Genomic DNA, 24,860 nt, shown 5'->3' with positions numbered 1-24,860 from the left:
AGCCGTAAAGTTGGAAACAAGGTTATTGGTTTGATAAACGATGTTTTAATAAAACGATGCTTAAAATAAAACATATCTATTCCATTAGTGTTGTTTGTTATGCTTGTAAAATTTCCGCATATTAATAAAGGAAATGTTGAAATAAATGTCTTGAAAAAAACTTAATATGGTTTATATAATACTGGTTTTCTTAACTATTTTCACTTTTTCCCATTGCAATATTTCACACACTTTTTTCTTGCTTGTTAACTTAGGCATAAAAATAACAAAGCTGTAAATCTTCGCATTAACCTATTTTTTAAAAACAAACACTATTTAGATATAATCTCGATTAATTTAATAAGCATTAAAAGTTAGACAGTAATGGAAAATTAAACATAACATTAAGTTAAAAATAAAATAATTCTTAAAAAATTATATCAAAAGAGTTAGATTTTTTCACTGATTTTGATTATTTAAAGACACGCTATATGAAAATAATTTATAAATCCAGATGATTTATAAAATATTCTTTATTTTGCTTGATTTAAAGTATACTATAAATAATAAGTATCAACATAAATTATTTCAAAAATAATTAATATTGTTCAATAATGCTAATTAAAATTGCGATTTATTATTTTCGAGTTCTTAATTTGACAGTTGCCAATTTTCTACTCAAATAGTAATCTTCAAACCATGTATTTTTATTTTAAACTGTAGAATTACATTATGTAACTGTATTCGATGCGTAGTTATTAACCCTCTTCAAATGTAAATCGAATAAACAGCATTGGTATATCAGTTTAACATTAAACTAGGGTAAAATATCCTAAAGCACATGAGCTTTGTGATAAGTAATAAAATGAAATTGAGGTAATTAATGCTAGATTATTTTTATAAATCTTATAAATTTCTTTTACAACATGTACTATCATAGTGGAGGGTGTACTATAGATAGTCGACCTACCATACTTGAAAATGTCATAACGATGTCTAAAATCGTACTTTTTTCTGAATCCAGCTTTAATGGCTGCAAGCATTAGAGCTGAGTTTTTTAATGTTTTTGGTGAAAAAATATAATGCGTACTTTTCGTTTTCCACCGAAATACCGCCGACTTGAGGATATGTAGGGTAGAAGTAAAAGTATTTTCTCTTTTTTATTTATTGTTGATATGTTCAGCATTTTTACACTGCTCATAAACTATGATGTACTATTAATCAAGATATTTCTTTGAAAACACATTAATAAGATCGTATTGATTAAATCTACTAACATATTTTGACACAAAATAAAAGTATAAAATGGCGATTGGCGGGAGGCAGCTTACCCCACCATTAATTTTAGAGTTAGCCAACAATCGTTTAACAGGTGACGCACCTCCTGACTGCCACTTAGCTTCTTATGCGCTGGATCTTAATACATATGATGCTCTGTTAAATCAGAGAATATTGATCACCCTGCAAGTTCTTTTTCTAATATAGCATAGCGCACCGTGTAATTCATCATGTTAGTTACGCATTCGAAGAGCTGAACTTCTTCTTTCAATAATCTTTTCCTCAATTTCACCATAGCTAACTTAGAAGAATGCCTAGTAAAGAGACACTTCCCTAACAACCAGTTAGTTGGAAAAGGAATCTTTAGGTAGAAACTCCGAAATTTAAAGCAAACGTCTTGACGGTGTCAATCTGGTTACCATTGCGCACTGAACGTCTTTACTTTCCGTCATTGTCTTCAAGATGTTACCAGTTGACCTGAAAACTAAATGAGCTTGAAGCCGCCACATGGTATGGAACCACGATCAATCACAATGACTGTGCTGTTTTCTAACCAATGTTAATCACTCTAATCACTGTTACATTCTGTTTTTTATTCAAAATTTAAGCGAAATCTATTTAAGTCAGGTGAAAACATGTTCAAACCTTACTACGGGTATCTTTAAGAATAATAATTTTCTTCTAAAATTACGCATTGCTTTAATTATACGCTCAATTAAAATGACAGGTTTCAATCAAAATTTTTTTAAATAATTATTAAAAAAAAATTTCCACCTAAATAAAACTGTCGTTACGTCTTCTATTATCATTGATTTAAAGGGAAAGCAAAACCATTTAAGAAAGGTGCGAAGTTTAGATTAGTTTTTCTATAAAAAAAGTGTTACTGCACACTTAAAGTAAATAATTTATAATAATGAAAATGTAATTTTTTACTAAAAACTATGAATATACGAAAGCTTTTTTCTTCATAGTTTACTACTTTCAACAACTATAATTCGTTAGATTTGTTAAAAACCAAACCCCTTTTAATATATTACTTAATTTTTAAAAAAGATATTCTAAATTCCTAAAATATTTGATATCTCTGAAGGGGATCTTCCAAAACATAATTTTAAAATTCCAGTTACTCAATCTTGCATAAAATAATTAACATTCTTCTTTTTTTTTTCTTGTTTTTTTGTTTTTTTTGTTTTGTACTTTTATAAAAGAAACGAAACGCATTAATGAACCTTAATTCAACTAAATTTAAAACAAACTTAAACTTTCTTATTCAGTTGCAAATAAAATGTAATTATAAAAGAAAGCAAATTTTTTGAAGATAAATTTTAATAAAATTGTTTCATGAGATTTGTTTTAAAAAATGCATATGTATCGCAAAAATCCTTCAGTAAACTTTAATGTATTTGTTAAGTAACATATTACTTAAGATATTTAGTTGTTAAAACTCCATGAAAAAAAGAAGAAAAAAGAGAATTACGCTCAAAAAGAAAGTTTCACTGAGTAATTCAGTTCATTATCTTTAGAATTTGCAGAATACAATTGAATCACACAAAAATTAGCTGCGTCAAGGATCTGCGAGCGCGGAGAATGAAAGCACTTATTTTCGAACGTAGACAAAGGATGGCTTACCCAGATTTACAGCAACAGGAACACCAAATTTCAAGAGTAAATCTTTTCTTTATTTTTGTTTGTTTTTTCACCTTTCAACTCTAGTTTCTCTTGCAAGAGCGACTGCAGCACGTACCGTCCCTCCACCTTTCTTTCAGCAGCACGTGGAAGCTTAGAAAGTTGAAAAGAGAAATCTTAGTCATGAACTAAGAAAGTTTTTTTTCTTTCTTCTTTTCTTATCAGGGAAGAAAATTGTTACTTAGATTGCAATTAAACTTAAGGTTGAGTAACTCTTTATTTATTTGTACCTAAACATATTGGTTGAGTGATTATATTTAAGATGTTTTAAGCATCAGAAAAAGAAAAATTAAAATACGAATCTCTCTCACATAAAAACAAAAATTGAAAAAAAAAATTAAGCTTTCACTTAAAAAGAAATCAAAGTGAGATAAATGAAATATTTAAATAATAAAGTTCTATGATGCATTAAAATATTTGTTGCGTTACAAAAATTCTAAGAAAAATTTCTATTAGTTTACTTAAACGCTGAATTATCAACTTTTACAAAATCATTGTTAAAACCTGGCATCAAAGTTTCTGAGGCGTATCTTTTCAGTTATTGAAATAAAGAAACATTCCAGAAATGTTTTAAATGTTCATAAAATTAAAAATAAAAGCGATAAAAGATTTTACTGCATCAGTGATAGAAAATTTATTACAGTCGAGTCTTAGCGCCAATTTCAATTCTAAAATGTGACACTTGAACAATATAATCTCTTCTGCATTGTTTCTTAATAGTATTTTTATATTCAGTCGTTGTAAAGATAAGTTTAATTAACTTAAATTCAATCTTTTAATAAAGACATATAATCACATAGACGTTTTAAAGAATAAAAAAAATATCTATAATTATATATAATTTTTTTTGAAATAACAAATATTTCAGAAATTTTAAACCTCACTTTAAACTAAAAATTAGAGGACATTCGCCAAATGGAGAGGCTCCTACAAAAGACTTCTGGAGAAGTCCAGAGCCCACCCAGAGCTGTCTTGCAGCTGAAGAAGAAAAAATGGCACTGTGCGCAGCAGATGCTCTATATCCCTTTATCTCAGAAAGAGAGAGTAATTTAAAAACAATGTTTTTTTTTATCAAAAATCACTAATTATAAGAATGTTTTCAAAAATTGTATTATATTATTTATGGAATATTGGAACAAATATTGTGACATATATTTAGTAAAATTAACCTAAATAATGAAAGCAATACATATGCGGCTAAATTGTAAAAAGAATTCTACCTTGTTGAGCTCAATAGTAGATGTGGAATGCGAAAAGCTAAGACAAAGATTCGGTAGAGCATAAATATTTCTAACACAAATGAATTAAAATTAAGACATCAAAAAATAGGAAGAGTTTCAGGAAGCAAGTGTGTGTGTGTGTGTTTTTTTTTTTTAAATATTTTAAAAATCTCAAAAACAAATGAAACATAATGATTGTAACAGAAAAAATGACGCAGAAAACATTACATAAACAAGAAATGTTTATCCATCAGTATACAGCATTTTATTTTCTTATAAGATTTATTAAAACGTGCAAATTCTTAGAGAATTAAAAGTAATGGTCGAAAAAACTTCCCATTTGATTTATTACTATATTTAATATCATGGATAATTACTTTTAATCATATTTTTTTTCCTTTCTCATTTTTTTCCTTACTTATTATTTTCAGTAACTGAAACAACAGTGTTTGTTTTTCAGAAAAAAAATTACGACCCATTATTTAAAAATCCATTAATGAGTGTTACTTTAATTAATAATGAACAAATTTTCATTAATAAATTTGTTACAAAATCAAAAAGAACTGTTTTTAATATTGTCACTTATTTTTTTCAGTTGCATGCATTTTTTCAGACACTATTCGGAAATATTTCAGAATAAAAAACAGAAAAAGCCTTTATAATGAATTGTTAAAAAAAAGCATAGAGGCTTCTAGAATAAATTATTCATGTTTTTTTTCTTATAAAAGATTATCTTCATAAAACTCAAATAATTACATTCTCTATCATCTCATTAATAATTTTAAGCGTTTGTCGATTACCTTGCCGAGCCAATGAGCTCGTGTATCCTTTGTCTCATCGAAGCATAAAATAGGTTCTACTCCAACTTTAGACATTTTTCGTTGGTGTATTAGATAAGAATATTTCTTTTTCTTAATTCCGAGTTATTATTTTCTGAATTGCCTCAACGTAGCACGAATGCTTGCAAAAATGTGACTAAAATTATTGACGAAGACTTAAAAAAAATTTTTTATGTGGTTTAATTTTCAGTAGTGCTTCGTTTCATCAGGATTTGATAAATTTGAATTCAAAATTTTATATTTTTACTTCTTAATATTTAAATTTCTTTTTCCCTGTCAAATATTTTTCAGAAAAAAATGGTTTAAAAAAAATTATTTAATTGTTATTTTATCATATTCGGCCAAAACAGGCAAAAAACCATCAAGATGTGGTATTCAAATTTTTAATTGCGAGAAAAATCGTTAATTGACTTTTTTCACCTAAAAAGGTTAAACAACCAGAATTTCATCAGCACCAAACAGGCCCACATCCATTGAAAATCGAAAGCAAGTTCTTCGGAAACTGGAAGCTAAGTTATGCAATTTCCAAAATCGGATGATAAAATGCCTAACACAACAGCAGATATCTAATAATATTACAGTAGTAAACAGTGCTCCAAGAATTTGAATGTCGGGAAAATGTCGGTAGCTGGCAAAAAAATTTTGTAGCCAGTAAAAATATAAGCATCTTCCCCATTTCTAGTTTTTTCTCCTTTCTAAACACGAAATTTTGTCGAAGACATTCGTGCATCAAAATCAAGGAATGGCTATTAACCCTTTATGGTCGTATTAAGTTTATACATGAGTGTCGTGCTGGTTGGAATTAATTTACTTCAGCAGTTAATAACTTACTCAATACAGTTTACTTAAATACAGTTTATAAAATATTATTTTGAATTCTGCGTATCTCCGAAGCTTGTCGACTTAGTATAATATGACATCAGCATGGTTCGTTACTGTGGTGGCTGAGTGGAGACATACGACCGCAAAATGTTAAAAATGAATGAAATACTTGTGAGAATTTGCAAGTACGTCTAATAGGGTGCTTTATATCCGTTTTTTACGCAAATTTAAAGATTTTTTCTGAATCGTCAAATCTTTCAAATCCGCGGATCCAAAGAATTTCGAAATCATGAGCCTTGTAAAGCATTATTATTAATAATAATCTCATAAATTTGAAAAAATAAGTGTGAGATAAGTAACTTTTTCCTTTTTTTTTGATAAATTTATTTTTTAAACATCGCTTTTAAAGTTTTATTTTTTTTAAATATTAGAGACGCAAATTTAAATTATCATATTTCGATTAGCGTGATTTTGGGCTTATTTCATAAGTCCGTGTGACTTTTCAGCAATTATTGTTACAGATTTCTACTTAACTTTTCGTAAATCCCGATATTTTTAATAGCATATTATCACTACTAGTGAATTTCGACTGCCACATTTAAATTGTACTTCTTTAACGCAAGCGTTTGATTTGCGATGATTTGACCATGAATTTGGATTTCTAAATAGTTTTTTAAGTCCCGATATTTATAAATCAGAACTACCACGATGCAATCACGAATTGCGTACATGAGAAATCATCTTCCGATTTTCGACCTCGTTAGTTGGATTTTGCACCGATTTCATCGTAAATACATATGGTTTCTGATCGCAAAACCTCAGTTATTCTTATGAATTTCTGCATGTTTTTTTAATTAATATTTTTTACATTATTACAAAACTCAAGAGTCAAAAGTTTAAAAAATCTACTATAATGCGAAGACATGGAAAAATAAGATTCTCCCCCTGATTATTGTCAGACGAGAACGTGAAAAGATATCGCTCGAGTTCAATTCTGAGACCAATTTTTTTTAATAAAAATATAGAACTACAAAAATGTTGGAATCGTGATTGAAAAACTAAGATCGTGGTCGCCACACGAAATTTATTGGTCACCATAGGTGACCATATTTTACAATTCCTGGTATGCGTCGAACAGCCTATGAAACCAATTAGTTCTTTGCAGCAGGATACAACCTTAGCTAAGAGGGTTAATCTATCAATCTCATGACCAGCTGAAAGGAAGTTCGAATTGTAGTGTTAACATTACAATATTTCCTAAATTCCTTCGACACATGAGGAGTTTGCAGTGCTCTGAATTGGTAACTGGACTATTGGAATAAGAAACTCTCACTCACGTATAGATGGCAGCACTACAGAGCTGCTTAACACAGAAAAGTCTAGTATTTCCCATCACTTACGATAGATGACACCACTAGATAAACTAATCAAGCTACATTCCATGATTCACTGGACAAAACACATCTCAACCACAACCTAACTCTTGTGTTCATTACCTAACGTAATCTAACTCGATGTCCAGTTAAGTTGTAGCTTTACAGTTTTGAAACCATATTAATGGTAAATGATCACAAAACCATATAGTTTTGTAATCACGGTTTTTTAACCATACCAATTGTAAACCATTTTCAACACGTAAAGGTAAAGAAATATTCATAAAAGTAAACATTACTGTTAATTAGATAGAGAAAGAGATGCCGGTTATTTTACTGTAATTTCAGAATGAAAATTCAAACGATGTATATTATTTAGAACTAGTTAAAACTCATAAACAGTTATAATTCACCATAATTTTTTACTATCGCGTAAAAGAAATTATAGCATAAATAATACCATAATTAATAATTAATTGACGAGGACGTTATTGTGACATGGATAACTATAAAAACATGAAAAAAATAAAATGGCATGAACATTGTTTTTTCAAGTAAAAGTTTGATTCACAAGGAAAAGCAAAGATGACTGTTGAGCCATTTATAGGGGTTTGGGAACGAGCTTATATAATTGAGCTGAGGGTGAATTCTCCGAATAGTGTAAAGAAAATAGCAGTGAAAAAAATAATAGTAATTATTATATTTATATTCTGAGAAAGAAAAGTATGGTAAAAACTACCAGAATATGGTGAAATTTACGATTTTTCTGGTTCTATGGGAATACCAAACAGCTCGGTGATTTTTGCCGAAGAACTTCTGTAATGATTTTGGTAGAATTAACAATAAAATATGTTGTTGTTTTTTAATTTACTTGATAAAAATTGGTAAATGTGGTAAGATTTAGTAATTTTATCATGATACCATGGCATAAAAACCATTTATTCGGTTTAATTTATTTTGTATTTTTTAACTGAATGTGTGGTAACGTAATAAGAACTATACATTTGAAAACTAGAATTCCTGGTTAACCGTTACCAAATGAACCGTTATCTCATGAATCATAATACTGTTTATTTTGGATTTATTATCAGAATTATGTTTCTTTTTTAACCTTTCATTACCATACTGTACGGTGTAAATTTATTAGAATGTTAAGTATTTTTAAAACATTTTGATGAAAAAAATTCTAACAAAAATAAAATTATCTCTAAATTTCGCACTGAAAAGAAATAGAAAAAAATTGACAAGATCAGATGGCAAAAAAAGTAATTACGCAATTGTAAATTGGAATTTTATGCTAAACTAGTACAGGGGCACAAGTGTTTAATTAAAACTAACCTCTTGGGTGAAAGTTAAATTTGCATATTCCTCAAATAACTTATTTTCAAACATAAATATTTATCTCTAATTATTAAAGATCAAATTTCTTCATTAATCATACAGAGAAACAAGTTAGAAATATTCAATATTTTAATAAATATTGTAATCCTGATATTATTTCTTCTTTGATTACCATTTCTTTGATAAAAGTACAAATAGATAGCAAACCTAAGAATAAATCGGAAACTATCGTATTCCAAATCTAAGGAAAGCTTTAAATATTTTTTTAGTAAATTCGCTTAAACTATTTGACTAGTTTATCCTTAAATCATGTAATTGAACTCATCATTCTAAAATAAGGCTGAATAAATATTCTAAAATTGTTTAAGTACAGTTATACATCTACTGCTATTTTAAAAAGGATATGAGAATTCCAATTTTTATAAAACAGATTCTGTCAAGTCAATTTTTTGCAATTTTTTTTCAATTTTTAGCTTTTAGTTACTGTTGAAGAAAAAAAAACAATCAGTAAATTTTGTGAATAAGTTAGGGCATTGTATTTTATCTTAATATTTTAAATTAGTAACATTTTCTACGAATTTAAAACCAGTAAATTGTAAGATAGTTAGTTAGTGTTTGAACTCTCAGTTTTAAATACTTTATTTATATAATTTTAAATTATATTAGCTACTATGAATAGAAAAATTGACTATTAAAAACAACAAATGAATCAAAACAAAAAATGAGTTCTTTAAGAAGTCTGAAACAAAAGTCTAGTCTGATATTTAAGAAATAATTTTTCCACACTAATTTTATTAATACGCAAAGGAGCTATATCGATATAAAACATCGAGAAAATTGTTCTATTTTCTTTATCTAAATTTCAAAATAATATATTAGACGTATAACGTAAAAATGGATATTGATGACCAGGGAGAAAAAAGTAAGCTATGCCACATTATTTTGCTGTAACCAAGTAATACAGTCACCTGGGTTCAGTACGATTTGTAACATAGGAGTGTAATACATGGAAAAATGCCGTGCAAAATTGTATCTCTCATTTTAAAGCTGGCACTGAGGGAAAAAAAGCATGCTCAAAGCAACCAGAATATAGAAACACCAAATATGCTATTTAATTTAATAAAGACTTGGTTAAATTAACAAAAAATATGGTTTATAATAAGTGATAAAATTTAGCAAATGTGATTTCGTTAATTTTATCATGATGTATTAAAGCATGCCATAGAAACCATTTATTTCGTTAAAATTACTTTTCAGATTAGAATTTTTTAAATTTGTGGTAATAAAAGAACAATAATTTTAAAAGCAGCCCGAATTTCCGGTAAACCGTCATCATACGAACTTAAGATTACTAAATAAATAGTTTAAATATCGAAGATGTCGGATTTATTAACAAGAATTATGGGTTTATTTAGAAGAAACGTCATTACCTTACAGTACGATAATTTTACCAGAATTATTTTCGTCTTGTGGTAGTTCAAAATCTCACTTTAAAGTGGCTTCCTATTTGCATCGTTTATCATGCAAATTTCAATGAAAATCTAAGAGATTTTTTTTTTTGCAAATCTTTTAATTCATTTCAAAAAGTAGGTATTAAAAAACATTTATTTTTAAGAATAATATCTTATTTAATAATTACTTACATATTAAAATATTAAAAATAATAATCGTTTTGAAACAAAAATTTAAAAAAATTTTTTATTCTGTATATTCGTGCTTGATGGATTAAAATTTATATCGCGGTCTTTTTAATAAATATATATTTGTGAAAACATGTATAGAATATCCATAATTCATACTTTCAAGGGATAGATAGAAAGGCATGCTATTTTTATGATAATATAATGTAAATTACAATTTCCAAACTACTGTTACGCATTTCTGTGGTTTCGAGTTTTTCGATTTTCAAAAGAATAAAGGAGAATCTTTTTTACTCAAGGCCATCGCACGTAGGATAAAAAATGGTGTATTATGTAAGGTTAAAGTTCCCGCGTAATATAATTTCGAGAGGTAGTTCATTTTTTCGTTCAACGCTGAATTCAAGGCTTGTTCCAACTAAAGTTAACGAATGTTTTCTTTTGAAATCTTCAAGGGCTTGATTTTTAAAAAAAAAATCTAAAACCTTTGACGCGGAAAGTAACTAATTTAATTTCGTAGCATAAAAAAAGACCTCACTACCCGAAAACATTTGAACATAATTATTGAAACTTTACTTAATAAAGATGCAATACTTGTAACTTAAGGGTCTGATTTAAGATACATAAATTAATTAGTGCATAAGATAGTTTACACTACACAATCATTTGTTTTTCAAGGAACATAACATATGAAAGAAACAGCTTTTGCGAGAGATGGGAACGAAATCAAAATGTTTTGTTTGTTGCTGTTTTGATATGAAATGTTTTTCTGTAGTGGAAAAGGAAAAAATCTGTATCTTATCGTTACATATTTTATTTGTTTACCGAAAAAATGTGTCTTTGGTCAGTAAGAAATTAATATGCATTTGAGAAATTAATATAATTAACTTACGGAAGTTTCAAAGAACGGACATTTTCTATTGAAAGTTTTTTGAAAGACTTTTTTGATCGTGTAGGTGGGAAAGTTTTTATATCTTTTAAACTGTGTAATTTTAAATGACAAAATCTAAAATTTGAGCGAAATCGATTCAACATTTTTTATGAAAGTTTTCAAAATCAAAATTTATTTTAATTTTTGGAATCTTTATTAGATTTATCAATACAAATTACTTATTTTAAGAAGACGTTTTTAATACAATATAGGAGGTGACTTTTTTCCATATAAACAAAAATTAGTATTGCTTATATTTTGTTTCAAAAAAATATTTCTCTTTTAATATTAGCTTCTTTAGGGTTCTATGCATAATTTTCTGTGCCTCTATCCCTTTCAAATTTATACAAACATTTTAGGACAATGAACCTGTTTATGATAATTTTTTTTTTCATTTTTCAATTGTTGCACGTTTCATTGTTACTTATAAAATTAACTTTTGAAAATTAATAAATGTAGATAAAGAACAAATATCAAACATTATATGCATAAACTATTTCGAAATGCTAAGTTATTAGATTTAAGTACCTAACTCTTACCTATCTATATCACATTTGCTTTTAGGAAAAACTAAAATACGTAAGCAGAGAAATGATAAAACAGGAGAAATTTTTTAATAATTACAATTTTGTAGTTGATAATTGCTTTTTAGAGAAATATTTTAAGGTGATTAAGAAAAGGAAATAAAAGTAGATGCAAAAAAGGATGTTTAACAATATGAATGGTGAGTGATATGAAGGGTGATAACTGATTAGCTGAATTTAATTTCGAAAGATTACTTAAAAAAGTATTTTTCTCATGAAATATCATTTGTTATCATCTAATAATAATAAGACAAAATATAAAAAAATATATTAATACCATGAAGTGAAACAAAATCATTCCAAAATCATTCATATCAAAAATATCCTTTTTCCGAAAAATGGATATTTTTGATAGTAAGCTTTCAAAACTTAAAATGTACATTTTGAAAATCCCTATTCAAATTACGGTAAAAAGTACCAGAACTTTTTACCGTAAAACCCAGTTTTTACGGGATCATGTTTTGGAACGAAAAATTTGATATTACCCTAACTACAAAACCTGATATCTGATATACTCTATTATGATCTATTTCTTATTTCATTCTGAAATAATCTCCAATGCAGCAAAATAGAATTTAAACTAATTTTAGACTTTAGTTTAAATTCTATTTTGCTGCATTGGTGATTATTTCAGAATGAAATAAGAAATAGATAACAAATAATAAGAAACTGACAAAATATACTATTTCTTTAAGATATTAAGATTCAAAGGCAAAAATCATATTATTAATTTTTAAAGGAGAATGTGCGTCGTTTTTTTAAAAAACTTCTCCGATTTTTGATTATATAATAACAATCTTCAAGAAATTTAATGTTCCATAATGCAGGAGTTTCTTTCTCAAAATTTATGGGAAATATTTACTTAGAAATCGTTTATTGTAAACATTTAGCTTTGGAGCTTCTTCAAATTTAGTATTTAACAAATAATATCATTTAGCTTCTTCAAAATGAAATTCTCAAATGACCTTAATGACTTTGATGACTCTTCCTAATTAATGAGTTTCAGAACAAAATGGATTCAACGTGCCTTGTTTTTTTATTATTGTTATTTACATCAATTATTGTTATTTACATCAATAGGGAAAAGTTATGAAATCAAATGACGCAGGAATATTCTGCTAAAAATTGACGCAAATTGAGTGAACAAACTCATATTTATAAAATTATAACAGTATCTATCTTTAACAAACACTCCAGCCATTTATAATATAATGTAATAAACAACCATTTATAATCCAACCATTTATAATATATTATAAACAATTCAATTATTTATAATATACTATGCATTTCCTCGTACACAAATTGCATGGAGTTGAGTTTTAAATTTTCCATCAGGAAGATTTCGAGTGAAGAAAAAGACCTCTCTCTCTAAGAAAAGTTCTAAAAGAGAGGCTAAAAAGAAAGTTCTCTTCTCTTCACGGTTTTTCAGGTAGGTTTTGCAAGCATGACTACAGAGTTCAGTACTTCACAATTCGAGATTATGAAGTAATGACTTTAAAGCTGATGAGAGAAAACTTTTTTTTAAAAAAAATACTGCGCTGTTAGAATTTTTACTCTAAAATTACATTAATATAACCTGCGGCAGTTTGCATATCCATTACCTGGAAGTTTACGGTTAGGAAACCTTTTTTTACCTTTATGGTTTTCTAACCATTTATAACTAGCATGGATTCAAAACTGTAAAGAGAAATTTAGTTTTAAATTGAAGTTAAGATTTTTGTTAGTCAGTAGACATATGTGTTTGATTTGGGTTCTTCCTAATAGACAGTGTTAGACTTTTTTTTCTTTTTTGGTGGGGACATTTATCGTGAGAAATGAGAAATACTAGAATTTTTGTGTTAGCCCATTTCGCATGCTGCCATCTATGCTTGAAAGAAAATATTGTAATTCGTAATTCAGAATTAGGAATTCATAACACTAGAAATTCTTAGTGTGATGAAGAAATGGAAGAAATATTATTGTGTCAATGATTGGATTCCAACTCCTCGTTCAACCGGTCATGTGATAGACAGATTAGCATTTTCGGCTATAATATGTACCATGCTGCAAGGAACTAAATAGCATCATAAGAGGAGCCTAGTTAGAGCGAGTAAGATTCTGGTTGCTTAACTTTATTAAGTGAAAACAGTCAATAAAAGAATTTTCTATAGGCAAGCAGTTTGAATGCCATCTTTTATACAGTTATTTCTCTGTTTTGGTTGAATATAGTGAAAAAACTATAAAACAAATCTTTATTTATCAATTTTTCCAAGAAATTTCTAAAAGTGCTGCGTGTCACCCAAGGAGAAACTAGTTAAGGAATATGAAGCACTAGCATATAATAAATGCATATAAAAATAAAAGATAATGCGACATCGTATATGCAATTTATAAAGAACAATCACGAATAAATCTAATTCTGTGTAGAAATAGTAGTAAGAAATAGTGCTGAATGAGTATATAAAAAGCTCACGAACTCCGTTAACGATAGTAGTATTAAAGTTTTTGTTAGAAACAGACGTTAGTTGTTACAGTGATAAAAGGTGCATCAAAGAAAGCTCATTATAAAATCAGTTAAATTTTTCGGTATTTACATTGGCTTGAACTAGGGCTAATAAGGACATAGATTATGATTTAACTTTAATTATTCCCTTTAATAAAAAAAAATACATTAAAAATCTCATTTTCGGACAAATAGTGTTTATATTTGACAATGTAAGGAGTGTTGTATTTATCCGTTTTGATACAATTCAGTGGCCAAGTTAGAGGGACACAAAAAAATTAACATGTGTGGTTGTTTAATTGCTGTTCTAACTCCTGTTTTAACTCTACATTCTTATTATTCGCATAGAATTTATTTCAGAACAGCAGTTTAGAAAAATCATTTAATTATTCTGGAAACATTATTCCGATTGAACATTATAAACTTGCTAAGTTTCATATTTCTATTTTTCATGCATTTTTGTTACGTTAACTATTTAACATCTATAAACAAGCTTCAATAAACAAAAAGTTCAGACGCTGGTATTTACTTTAAATTGTTTATTATATTAAGCACAATATGTATTTTGTTAGGAATATTATATTTTTTCCTGCAGAATTCAATGAAAATTTTCTAGCAAATGTGTTGTAAGATACAGATAGTAACCAACATGAAACAATTTTATGCAAAATTGCTAACTAAGATATTCTTAATTTTGTAAAAAACACTTAATTTAATTATTCTAACTATCTCTTAACACTTTCGGTGAACAGCCTATCCACGTTCTTCGTAAGCAATCGTAATCGACTGTAATTAATTGGAGTAGATAAAGTCAAACCTTTATATATGCTCTTAATTTTAACCAAAACTCAAAAGATTAAAAAACTCTTAAATGATGTAAAGGCAAACTTTCCTTGACGATGCTTTGAGAGTGAAAACAAATCGTTATTTGCGATACACGAAGAGGAAAACCACGAAACCTTTTAATGGATAATAATACATTACTTTATTAAAAATTTAATAGTTTTTATTAAAGCGATTACTTCGTTAGAATGTGAAAAATTCTGATGGTAATAAAATTGGAAAAAAAGAGTGAAGATAATTTCTATCTTCTTGGAAAACATAATAAGATATTTAAAGGTAGCATAATTTGAAATGAATAAAGCGTTGAAATTCAAAGTACAAGTTAAATTCAAAAGCTCAATAAAAAAACTGAACGATTTTTTTTTCTAATGTAAGAATGGATATTGATTATGTTTTAAGTTATTTACGAAAGTTAACAGCTTTATAAGTACATATGTAGAACAGAAAAAACAAGAACTTTGTCATCGAATTTCAAGTATTCGACTAATTATATATAGAAATTTGATTGTTTACATTCATTTACTCCAGTTGTAAAATGATATGGAATATTATTTTATTTTGAGTTAAAGATTAAAATGGTTTGTGCATAATAAGTAAGTAAATTTAAGATTAAATGCACAAACAACAACATCTAAATTGATAAAATTTAATATTATAATCAAATATAGCATACACTTCTAAATAAATAAAACATATTATTAAAAGGTGGACATAATTTACTTTAAATAAAGAAAAAAATATCATTTTAGAACAAAGTATAAGTAACTATAATACAGTTAATCTTAACAAGAGAACAAACAAAGTAAGAATTTACTTACCTCAAGCAATTTAGTAATTAAAAGTTTTAAGAAATCGAGTTCATTAATTGATGTTCAAAGGTAAAACAAACGGTACATCTTGAAGAAAGTAAAATTGTCTTTGAAGGTATTAAACAGCATATCTTGATGTAGAAATGTTTCATAAAAGTACTCAAACGATTTTTAGTCTATTTAAAATCACATTAATTATTTGGTTTCTGATCATTTTTATTTCAGACGATATTTAGTTTTATTTTGAGAATCAGACGAAAAAATTTAATTCACCATTTTTTATTAAAAAAAAGAACTTCTTCAAAATGTTTTGAATATGTCAGATTTTTTTTATGATTCAATAAATTAATATATTTATTTGGTGTTTATGACTTTAGTAATATGTTCTTAAATATTCATTTTAATCTCTTTCTTTGATCTCCATGACTAGACGTAATATTTATAAGATCAATGATAGATATAGAACTTTTCAATTAAATATAAAGGAAAATCTTGCATCATGTTCAGAACATAAACACAAAAGATGCCGGCACAAGTCCAGTGGCAGTGTTGATGCCAGGGCAAGCATCAGCAGCAGTTCTGCCGGTGCTACCGGCGGAGCCATTAAAAGCGAGTCCGAAACCTTGTCACAGCGCATTGTGTTAGCGAGTGACGTCACGCTTAGATGGAAGAGTTCACTACCTGCGCAGGGGAGACAGTTAAATGACACCCGGATGGTTGTTGGCTGTGAAGAGAGAAAATATTAAAAGATGCTGGAAGTGTTGGATCGATTTTGATGAGGGGCAAGGTAAAAAGGAAAATATGTATTAGTTGAAGGAGTGGTCATCTCATCACTTTTTTTCAGAATATGCAATTTGTTACTGAGCCCGTGTTTTTTTTTCATTACTTTAGGTATATTTTAGTTGCGAAAAAAATTGTGAAATGTTTAAATATCTTTATGCGAGCTTAACTATTTTAAAACTAAATAGATTAAAAAATTCTTTGTACAGTCATTTTTTAAAAAGAAATTAAATTACAATAAAAAGAATGTATTATAAAAAGGATACGATATCTATATTTAAAAAGAATTTTTTACTTGGAAAAAATCGCGTATTTATACTTTGAAAGTACGATTAATTCGGAAAATAGTTCACATTCAACAATGAAAAATTATACCAGAACAAGTGATTTTTTTGAGACTCATAGCCAAGTTTATTATCAAAAAATCATTTCTCTAATAAACTTAGAGAAATGATTAATGTCACTTATAATTTAATTTTTTAATGTGTTAAATTTTAATAAAATTTTAATATTATTCTATCATTGATTATTTTATTTATGCAATTACTTTGAATAATTTTTTAAAATTCTTCGAATGCCTTAAAATGCTTTTCCTTCAAACCATAATTCTGAAAAAAAAAATGAAAAGCCCTACAATAATAAAATAAAAAAATTTATAAATTCGTAGAAGTTTTGAGATTTTAGTATTTTTGAAAATTACATTTAGTATGTAGTTTTTAATTAAAAGTGTTGCAGTAAGATTGGTGTGAATAATAAAATATATTTATTATTTTATAAGATATTTTTTATTTTTTTGAATACGATTGTTAAGCAATAAAATGCATGAAATATAAACTTTATAAGATATAAAGAGTTCTAATATAGTTTTTAATAATAATTTTAAATCAAAAAGTTGACGTTATCGTTTTTACAATACAGCTCTTATAGCACAAACTTTGAAAACTTTAAGTCAATTGCTTTTCCTCCCAAACACTCAAATATTTCGCAAATTCTATATTCACAGATTTAAAAAAATATAATAAAATACAACAGTTTTTAAGTTAACTATATTATATTTTTTATATTTTTCAAATTTTGTTGCATTGTTTAAAATAAAATATATATTGACACCTCTTATTTTTTTTAATCTATATTTTAAAAAAAATCATTGTTGCATTTTGGCTGAAAAAGTAGTTGTGAGTCATTATCTTGTTAGTCATCTGGTATAACAAATATATCAGTTTTTCAAAAATCACATTTCTTAGCAAATTTCTCTTAGAAAATGTAAAGTAAATGCTTAATTTATCTAAGAAAAAAAAGAGTGGAACAGCATTATATATATATTCCAAGGAAAATTACTCTAAAGAAATAAAAAAAATTATTTCTCTTATTATTTCTTTTAACAATAAAGTTTTAAAAGTTTCTATACAAACCCAAGGCAAAGTTATATTTTAACATTAAAGATTTAAGGTTTGCACGAAGTCCAAGGCAATGTAAATTAAAAATAATATCTTAAAAAGTTTATTGACATATTTTATTAACATTTGAATAATAAAAAAATGAGGTCTCGGACACCTGTTTTCTAATTAGACTTTTGTAAACAGTAGAAGAAAGCACAATTGCATACTTTAGTGTTTTATTTTAAACCTTTGCCCTATTGTAAATCATGAACCTTTATTGGCAATTTATAATCAATGACCTTTTCTAATTCCAGCATGATCATAAACATAAGTCGTAAAATATAATTATGCTTGAAATGTAACTGTCGTAACGGCCTTGAATTCTATTAGAAGGCCTGCAACAAAGCTAAACATATATTTAGTGGTCGAAAATGCATTATTAGTAACGAAACTATTGTACTGTGTCACTAAGTCTTTTCGTAGTTTATAGTGTAATGCGTTTGTAAATTATACAGTACACTGTAAAAAATTCCGGATCAAATTACGACAAAAAGTACTGGCACCTCAAGTTCCCAGCTTTTTCGGTACTTTTCCGGTGTCATTTTTAACGTAAAATATAACGGAATAAAAAATCTGATCAACTGTAATTTTAAGATATTTTTTACTGTGAAACCACTGAAAACTGCAATGAAATAAATTTTACTGTTAAAATTACTGTACAAAACTTAACGGTAAAAAGAGGTTTCACTGATGCTGCACTCAAGGTGCCAGTACTTTTTACCGTAATTTGATCCGAAATTTTTACAGTGTAGTATAATGTGTTATAATCTAGAAAAAGTAGTGTATAGTGAGTTGTGCGATATAAAGAAATACTAGTTTAGAATACTAGTAAAGAATAAATACTAGTATACTATTTATTTAATTAGAGTGACTCAATGATTTTACAGTAATCATTACTGTAAAAATTACGGTATATCAGATCTTTGGTTCCGTAACATGTTCCGATAAAAATGAATTTTACGGTAAAAAGTACTGGCGACTTAAGTGCCGATACTTTTTACCATAATTTGATCCGGAAATTTTTACAGTGCATCGCACAAGGTTTATCAATAAAAGATTTTAAAAAATAGTTTCTTTAATAATTTTTTTTTTTTTAGATGGTAGATTTTTTTAATTCAACGAAAGTTTTAAATACTGTAATTGCATTTTTGATTTTAATTTTTATTTGTTTGCGTATTAATTAATTTAAAAGATTTGTGAGTCTCAACAAAATAAATAATATCTGAGAAGACATGAATGGGAATTTTTTATGTTTTAATGAAAGCTCTCTTAGCTAGCTTAAATAAGATTGATGAAAACTTATGACAGTCATAAACCCATTTTTTGAAACCAAAAATTACATTTCTACATATAATATCATTGAGAGAGAAAATTCTTTGATTTTATTTGAATTTGTTTTAAATTTATGCTGTTATTTTGAATATGTTGTATAAATATTCTCAATAGAATAATTTTTTTCAATGAAACATTATGCATGTGACTGAAGTACATATTTCATAAAAATTTCATATTCAACTAAACTAAACTCAGTGGCTTGACAGTCCATAGAGGGTCAAGGCCTACTGTGCCCATCTCAGTTTTCTTGACCTTGGACTCCGGGGTGCAGGAGCAGATGTTCCAGTCAGGTGGTAGGCCGAACGCGGAACTCCCAGTGTTATGTCCCAAGCATACTTGGTACTCATTCATCAACCCACTGAAGGGATTAAAGGCTGAGTCAACCTTGCCCGGCCTGAAGATCGAACCCAGAACCTATGGCACGGGAGCGTAAAGCGATACCACTCAGCCACCGGGCGTCTTCAACAGTTCATATTCAACAGTCTGCTCATCTATGATTTTTGGAAATTTCTGCAACCTCTATGATAGTTTATCTTTTCTCATAATTTATATAGATTAATCCCTATAACAATACAAATAGTGATAAACCTATTTTAAGAAACCGAAAATTATCTTTTTATTTACGTATAGCTATCATCCAGCAGATGAATCAAATCATATTATTTCATGTAATTCTTTTTATTTTTTTACCATTGTATCATAATATATTGTATGCTTTGAGCAATATTTAATTCTAAAGCATTTAGCCTGACTGATGAACAATGCAATTGTAGAAAATAGTTAATGACAGAAAAAGTTAAAATCTCTATAATAGTCTCTCTTTTCCTATAATAACTTTTATAAACTAATTTCTAAAAAACTGTCATTACTTATTTACCAGTTTTTAAATTTCATTAATTCGTATTGGCAAACCGACGTTTAAGAGCATGAGTAATCCAAAAATTGGCGAGTTGTCGATAAATTAAGCTAACCCTGTGTTTTTAACATTTAATTTTGAATAATCTGGCTACAAATAAATCACCAAAAAGACCGTTATAATTAAATATAACCCCGTAACTGAAACAATTTTGTGAAAAAAGAACCTAAAGCAACTTTAAGAAAATAAGGTTAAAAAATAGATTTTGGTATTCGTTTTCTCACGACACGGAATTAATAAGTGATTGACTTGTATTAAATAAAAAGTTAGCCGTTGCATTGATTGAGAAGAATCCGGTTTCTTTGAAATGGAATTAAAATTAAATAATTGATCTAATATAATAAGAGGATTAAAAAAATTAAATGAATGAAATTAAAGAAATTTAAAAGTTAGTAAAAATGTAATGATTATAATAGCATCACACTAATAAACCTATTTTACGATTTATTATATTCTTGTATACACGCATTGCAATCTTCCAGCTGAAAAATCTACTAATATTATTGTGTTTTCTTTCTTTTTTTAAGTTCTAACTATTGTGTTGCAAAATATTGTAAAAATATTCTATTTTGAACGATATATGTATCTGAAACACATTGCCTTACTAGCATACACCAAATAAAATTTCTTATAACTTCCTGTCTTCAAATATTTATTTATTTGCTATCTTTAGAAATGATAGCCTATTGTTTATGCCTGAAAAAGTTGACTAAAATAAAGTAGTTTTTAAAACATTAAAAGCATTAATATACATAATTTATGAAATCCAAAATTACGTTTTTACATACAATTCCAATCATAAAGCATGAAAGTTTATTTATTTCATTTTATGTTTTCAAGCGTTGTTGTATAGTAATAGTTTTATAAATATTCTCCATTGAACTATATTTGTTTATGAAACATTTTGCCTGGCTGAAGAATAAAGAGTCCTTTGAAGCCTCTGTTTCAATAATTTTTATTTAATGGAATTCTGGATTGTTTCTTTTTACTTAAATTATTTTTACATTTAATTATTTCTTATTTCATTTACTTAATTATCATTAGTGAACTCCTTTAAGGGAATTTAACCACATTATTTAATCGCACACATCCTACATCATTGCACATAATAAACTTACTTTTTCCTTTGACATTTTTTTAATTATGATATATTTAATTATAATAATATAAAGTTTTCTAATATATTATCCAAGGAAACTGAAAGAAAATTCAACATGTTTTTTACTAATCAAGAATTTAATGCTCACAAATAGCGTTAGACAAAACTTTAAAAAATAACTTAAACTTTAGAAATAAAAATCCATCCAATAACGAATTTATTTGCTTTTAATTGAATCAACTTATTACGTTAGTTGAAATACAGTAACAAAAAATTAAATCTAAATATTAAAAATGAAACTAAATGGCATTACGTTTATTTTTATCTATACTCCTTATCTAAACTTAGAAACATTGAAAAAAACTTAAAATTTTCTATCACATGTCTTTTTGTAATATACAATTAAATAAAAGCAGAAAAATTCTATAACAACCAAAACTAACAATCCTATCATTTTCGTTTTGTCTTGATTCTTAAAATCTTGCAGATGGAAACCAATATAATTTACTTCTTAAGCTAATAAAGTTTGAAATTTACTTAGTTATATAACTCTTTTTTTTATTTTTGTTCATATACGTAATTTTAGAGTATTCATATTTTATATCTGACACGTTTTTTATGTATTTAAATGGTGTTAAGATTTTTTCCCGAAAGATGAAACAAACTCGATTAAAGTTATTTTTAAAAATTTATTGTTCTCAAATCATTGTTTTATAAATTCACATTTCAAAAAGCATATTTTTGTATTCATATTGATTAATAATTGCCATTTACATGCTCGAATTTTTTAAAAAATTTTTAATGTTGTTCTCCGTATTATATTGAATAATTTTTGATAAATATTAATGATAATTAATATTTTTAATATAATAACTATACAAGACATATTTTAAATAAACATCCTTTTTTTATTTGCTAAATTCATTTTCAAAATCTAAATTTAAAATAACAAAAAAGTATTTTTTTCATCTTAAATAACTATCAACATTAATATCCATTTTACGAAAATGCAGAATATCATAATAAAATATGAATTTATCACCTTCTACTACCTTTTAAATCTTAAATATATTCTCTAAATTTCAAAAAAAAAACCTATCAAATATTTTCTTTATTTTTAATGACAGCAGATAGAATGATGTACTTCAGAAAATAAAAATATAATAAATCATTCTATCTGTAAATTACCTCACTAGATAGACTAAGACTCTTCTGAAATGATACATTATTGGTAGTACAAAATAACTGTTTTCTAATAAAATAACATGATAAGATCGTTCCTCGAAATGTATCAGCAAATATTCAGTAAGGCTTCATTCCCCTCTACATCTTTCGGAAGAATATTATGCAAATAAATAATTCTCACATCGTCAAGTTGATTGATCTAAGATGCTGAATATTTCGTATTTTATGAAGCGTGATGTTTTGTTTTAATATGAATAATATGCTAAATATATTTTATATCTGAATATATTATTAACAATCAATGAATACAATAATATTAATACTTTGACGCATAATTTTTATTAATCATATTTTTCATATTTTTCTTCGTTATTTTGTGTTTGTGAAAAATTCATTAATTAATTTTTCATAATGATTAATTAATTAATTAATTTAGTCCAGAAAAAGTGAAAAATATTTTATTATAATTCCTACATCATCAAGTTGATTGATCTAAGATGCTGAATATTTCGTATTTTATGAAGCATGATGTTTTGTTTTAATATGAATAATATGCTAAATATATTTTATATCTGAATATATTATTAACAATCAATGAATACAATAATATTAATACTTTGAAGCAGAATTTTTATTAGCATATTTTTCAGATTTTTCTTTGTTATTTTGCATTTGTGAAACATTTATTAATTAATTTTTCATAATGATTAATTAATTAATTAATTTAGTCCAAAAAAAGTGCAAAATATTTTATTATAATTCCTACATCATCAAGTTGATTGATCTAAGATGCTGAATATTTCGTATTTTATGAAGCATGATGTTTTGTTTTAATATGAATAATATGTTAAATATATTTTATATCTGAATATATTATTAACAATCAATGAATACAATAATATTAATACTATGAAGCAGAATTTTTATTAGCGTATTTTTCATATTTTTCATTGTTATTTTGCATTTGTGAAAGATTTATTAATTAATTTTTCATAATGATTAATTAATTAATTAATTTAGTCCAGAAAAAGTGAAAAATATTTTATTATAATTTCTACATCATCAAGTTGATTGATCTAAGATGCTGAATATTTCGTATTTTATGAAGCATGATGTTTTGTTTTAATATGAATAATATGCTAAATATATTTTATATCTGAATATATTATTAACAATCAATGAATACAATAATATTAATACTATGAAGCAGAATTTTTATTAGCATATTTTTCATATTTTTCATTGTTATTTTGCATTTGTGAAAAATTTATTAATTAATTTTTCATAATGATTAATTAATTAATTAATTTAGTCCAGAAAAAGTGAAAAATATTTTATTATAATTCCTACATCATCAAGTTGATTGATCTAAGATGCTGAATATTTCGTATTTTATGAAGCATGATGTTTTGTTTTCATATGAATGATATGTTAATTATATTTTATGACTGAATATATTATTAACAATCAATGAATACAATAATATTAATACTTTGACGCAGAATTTTTATTAAGCATATTTTTCTTCATTATTTTGTATTTGTGAAAAATTAATTAATTACCTAATTTTTCATGATCATTAATTAATTAATTAATTTAGCCCAAACAAAGGGAAAAATATTATATTTAGCATTTTAAATGATTATGAAATACAGCCTCCGGTGTTTTTTTCTGCGTAAAAGTTAAAATATTTCAATCTTACTTCCAAGCAATAATTTTTCAAATTTGCCCCTATTTGTAGTTATTTAAGTCTAAGGGAAACAGGTGTTTGTCACTGAAATTTCGTAAATTTACGAAATCAATTTTTGATACATGTTTGAATTTGAATAAAAAAGTTTTCTTTTTTTTTAGGGGGGGGGATTTTATATTTTAGTCCAAATATAATTCCGATAATTTAACAGATTTTCTAGCAACTATTGATTTATTTTTAAAAATTAAAAAACACCAAAATAATTGAAATACTTGTCTAACACTCTAAATACTATACTTAGAGTGCCACAAAAAGTATATATAAAAGGGACACCAGTGTTGCATCTGCGTCAAAGGGTTTATTAGATTTTGCTCCTATAAAAACTTCTCATAGCTATTTATTTATAAAAAGTACATATTTTTCTAAGCGCGAACTATTCATATTTTTTTTTTTTTTGATTTTAATTTTTTTCGCTTTTTTCACAACAATAATTCATTAATTTTAGGGGAAACTTTTGATTCCTTGTAAAATTCTTCGAAATATTATATGTTTTAAATAATATCTCTTTTTCTCAACCAATCTCTTTTAC

The 24,860-nt window shown here is 26.4% G+C and overlaps 1 protein-coding gene across 4 annotated transcripts in view; it reads right to left on the bottom strand.

The window, feature by feature from the left end:
- The window catches only part of LOC107450737 (glycoprotein 3-alpha-L-fucosyltransferase A), a 152,850-nt gene extending 136,398 nt beyond the window's left edge, over window positions 1–16,452 (bottom strand). For 2 of the 4 annotated variants that reach the window (XM_071184267.1, XM_071184268.1), the window contains exon 1: window positions 15,837–16,450. The gene's annotated coding sequence lies outside the window, so the exon portion shown is untranslated. Of the gene's footprint in view, window positions 1–2,886; window positions 3,037–15,836 lie in introns of all 4 variants that reach the window. The other 2 variants (XM_016066611.3, XM_016066612.3) reach the window with 2 other exon arrangements.
- Window positions 16,453–24,860: the final 8,408 nt, after the last annotated feature.

This window comes from Parasteatoda tepidariorum, chromosome 8 (genome assembly GCF_043381705.1).
Source record: "Parasteatoda tepidariorum isolate YZ-2023 chromosome 8, CAS_Ptep_4.0, whole genome shotgun sequence".
In the NCBI taxonomy this organism is placed as follows: Eukaryota; Metazoa; Arthropoda; class Arachnida; order Araneae; family Theridiidae; genus Parasteatoda; species Parasteatoda tepidariorum.
Note: the sequence above shows the minus strand (reverse complement) of the source record. Positions and strands in the feature narration are given on the sequence as shown.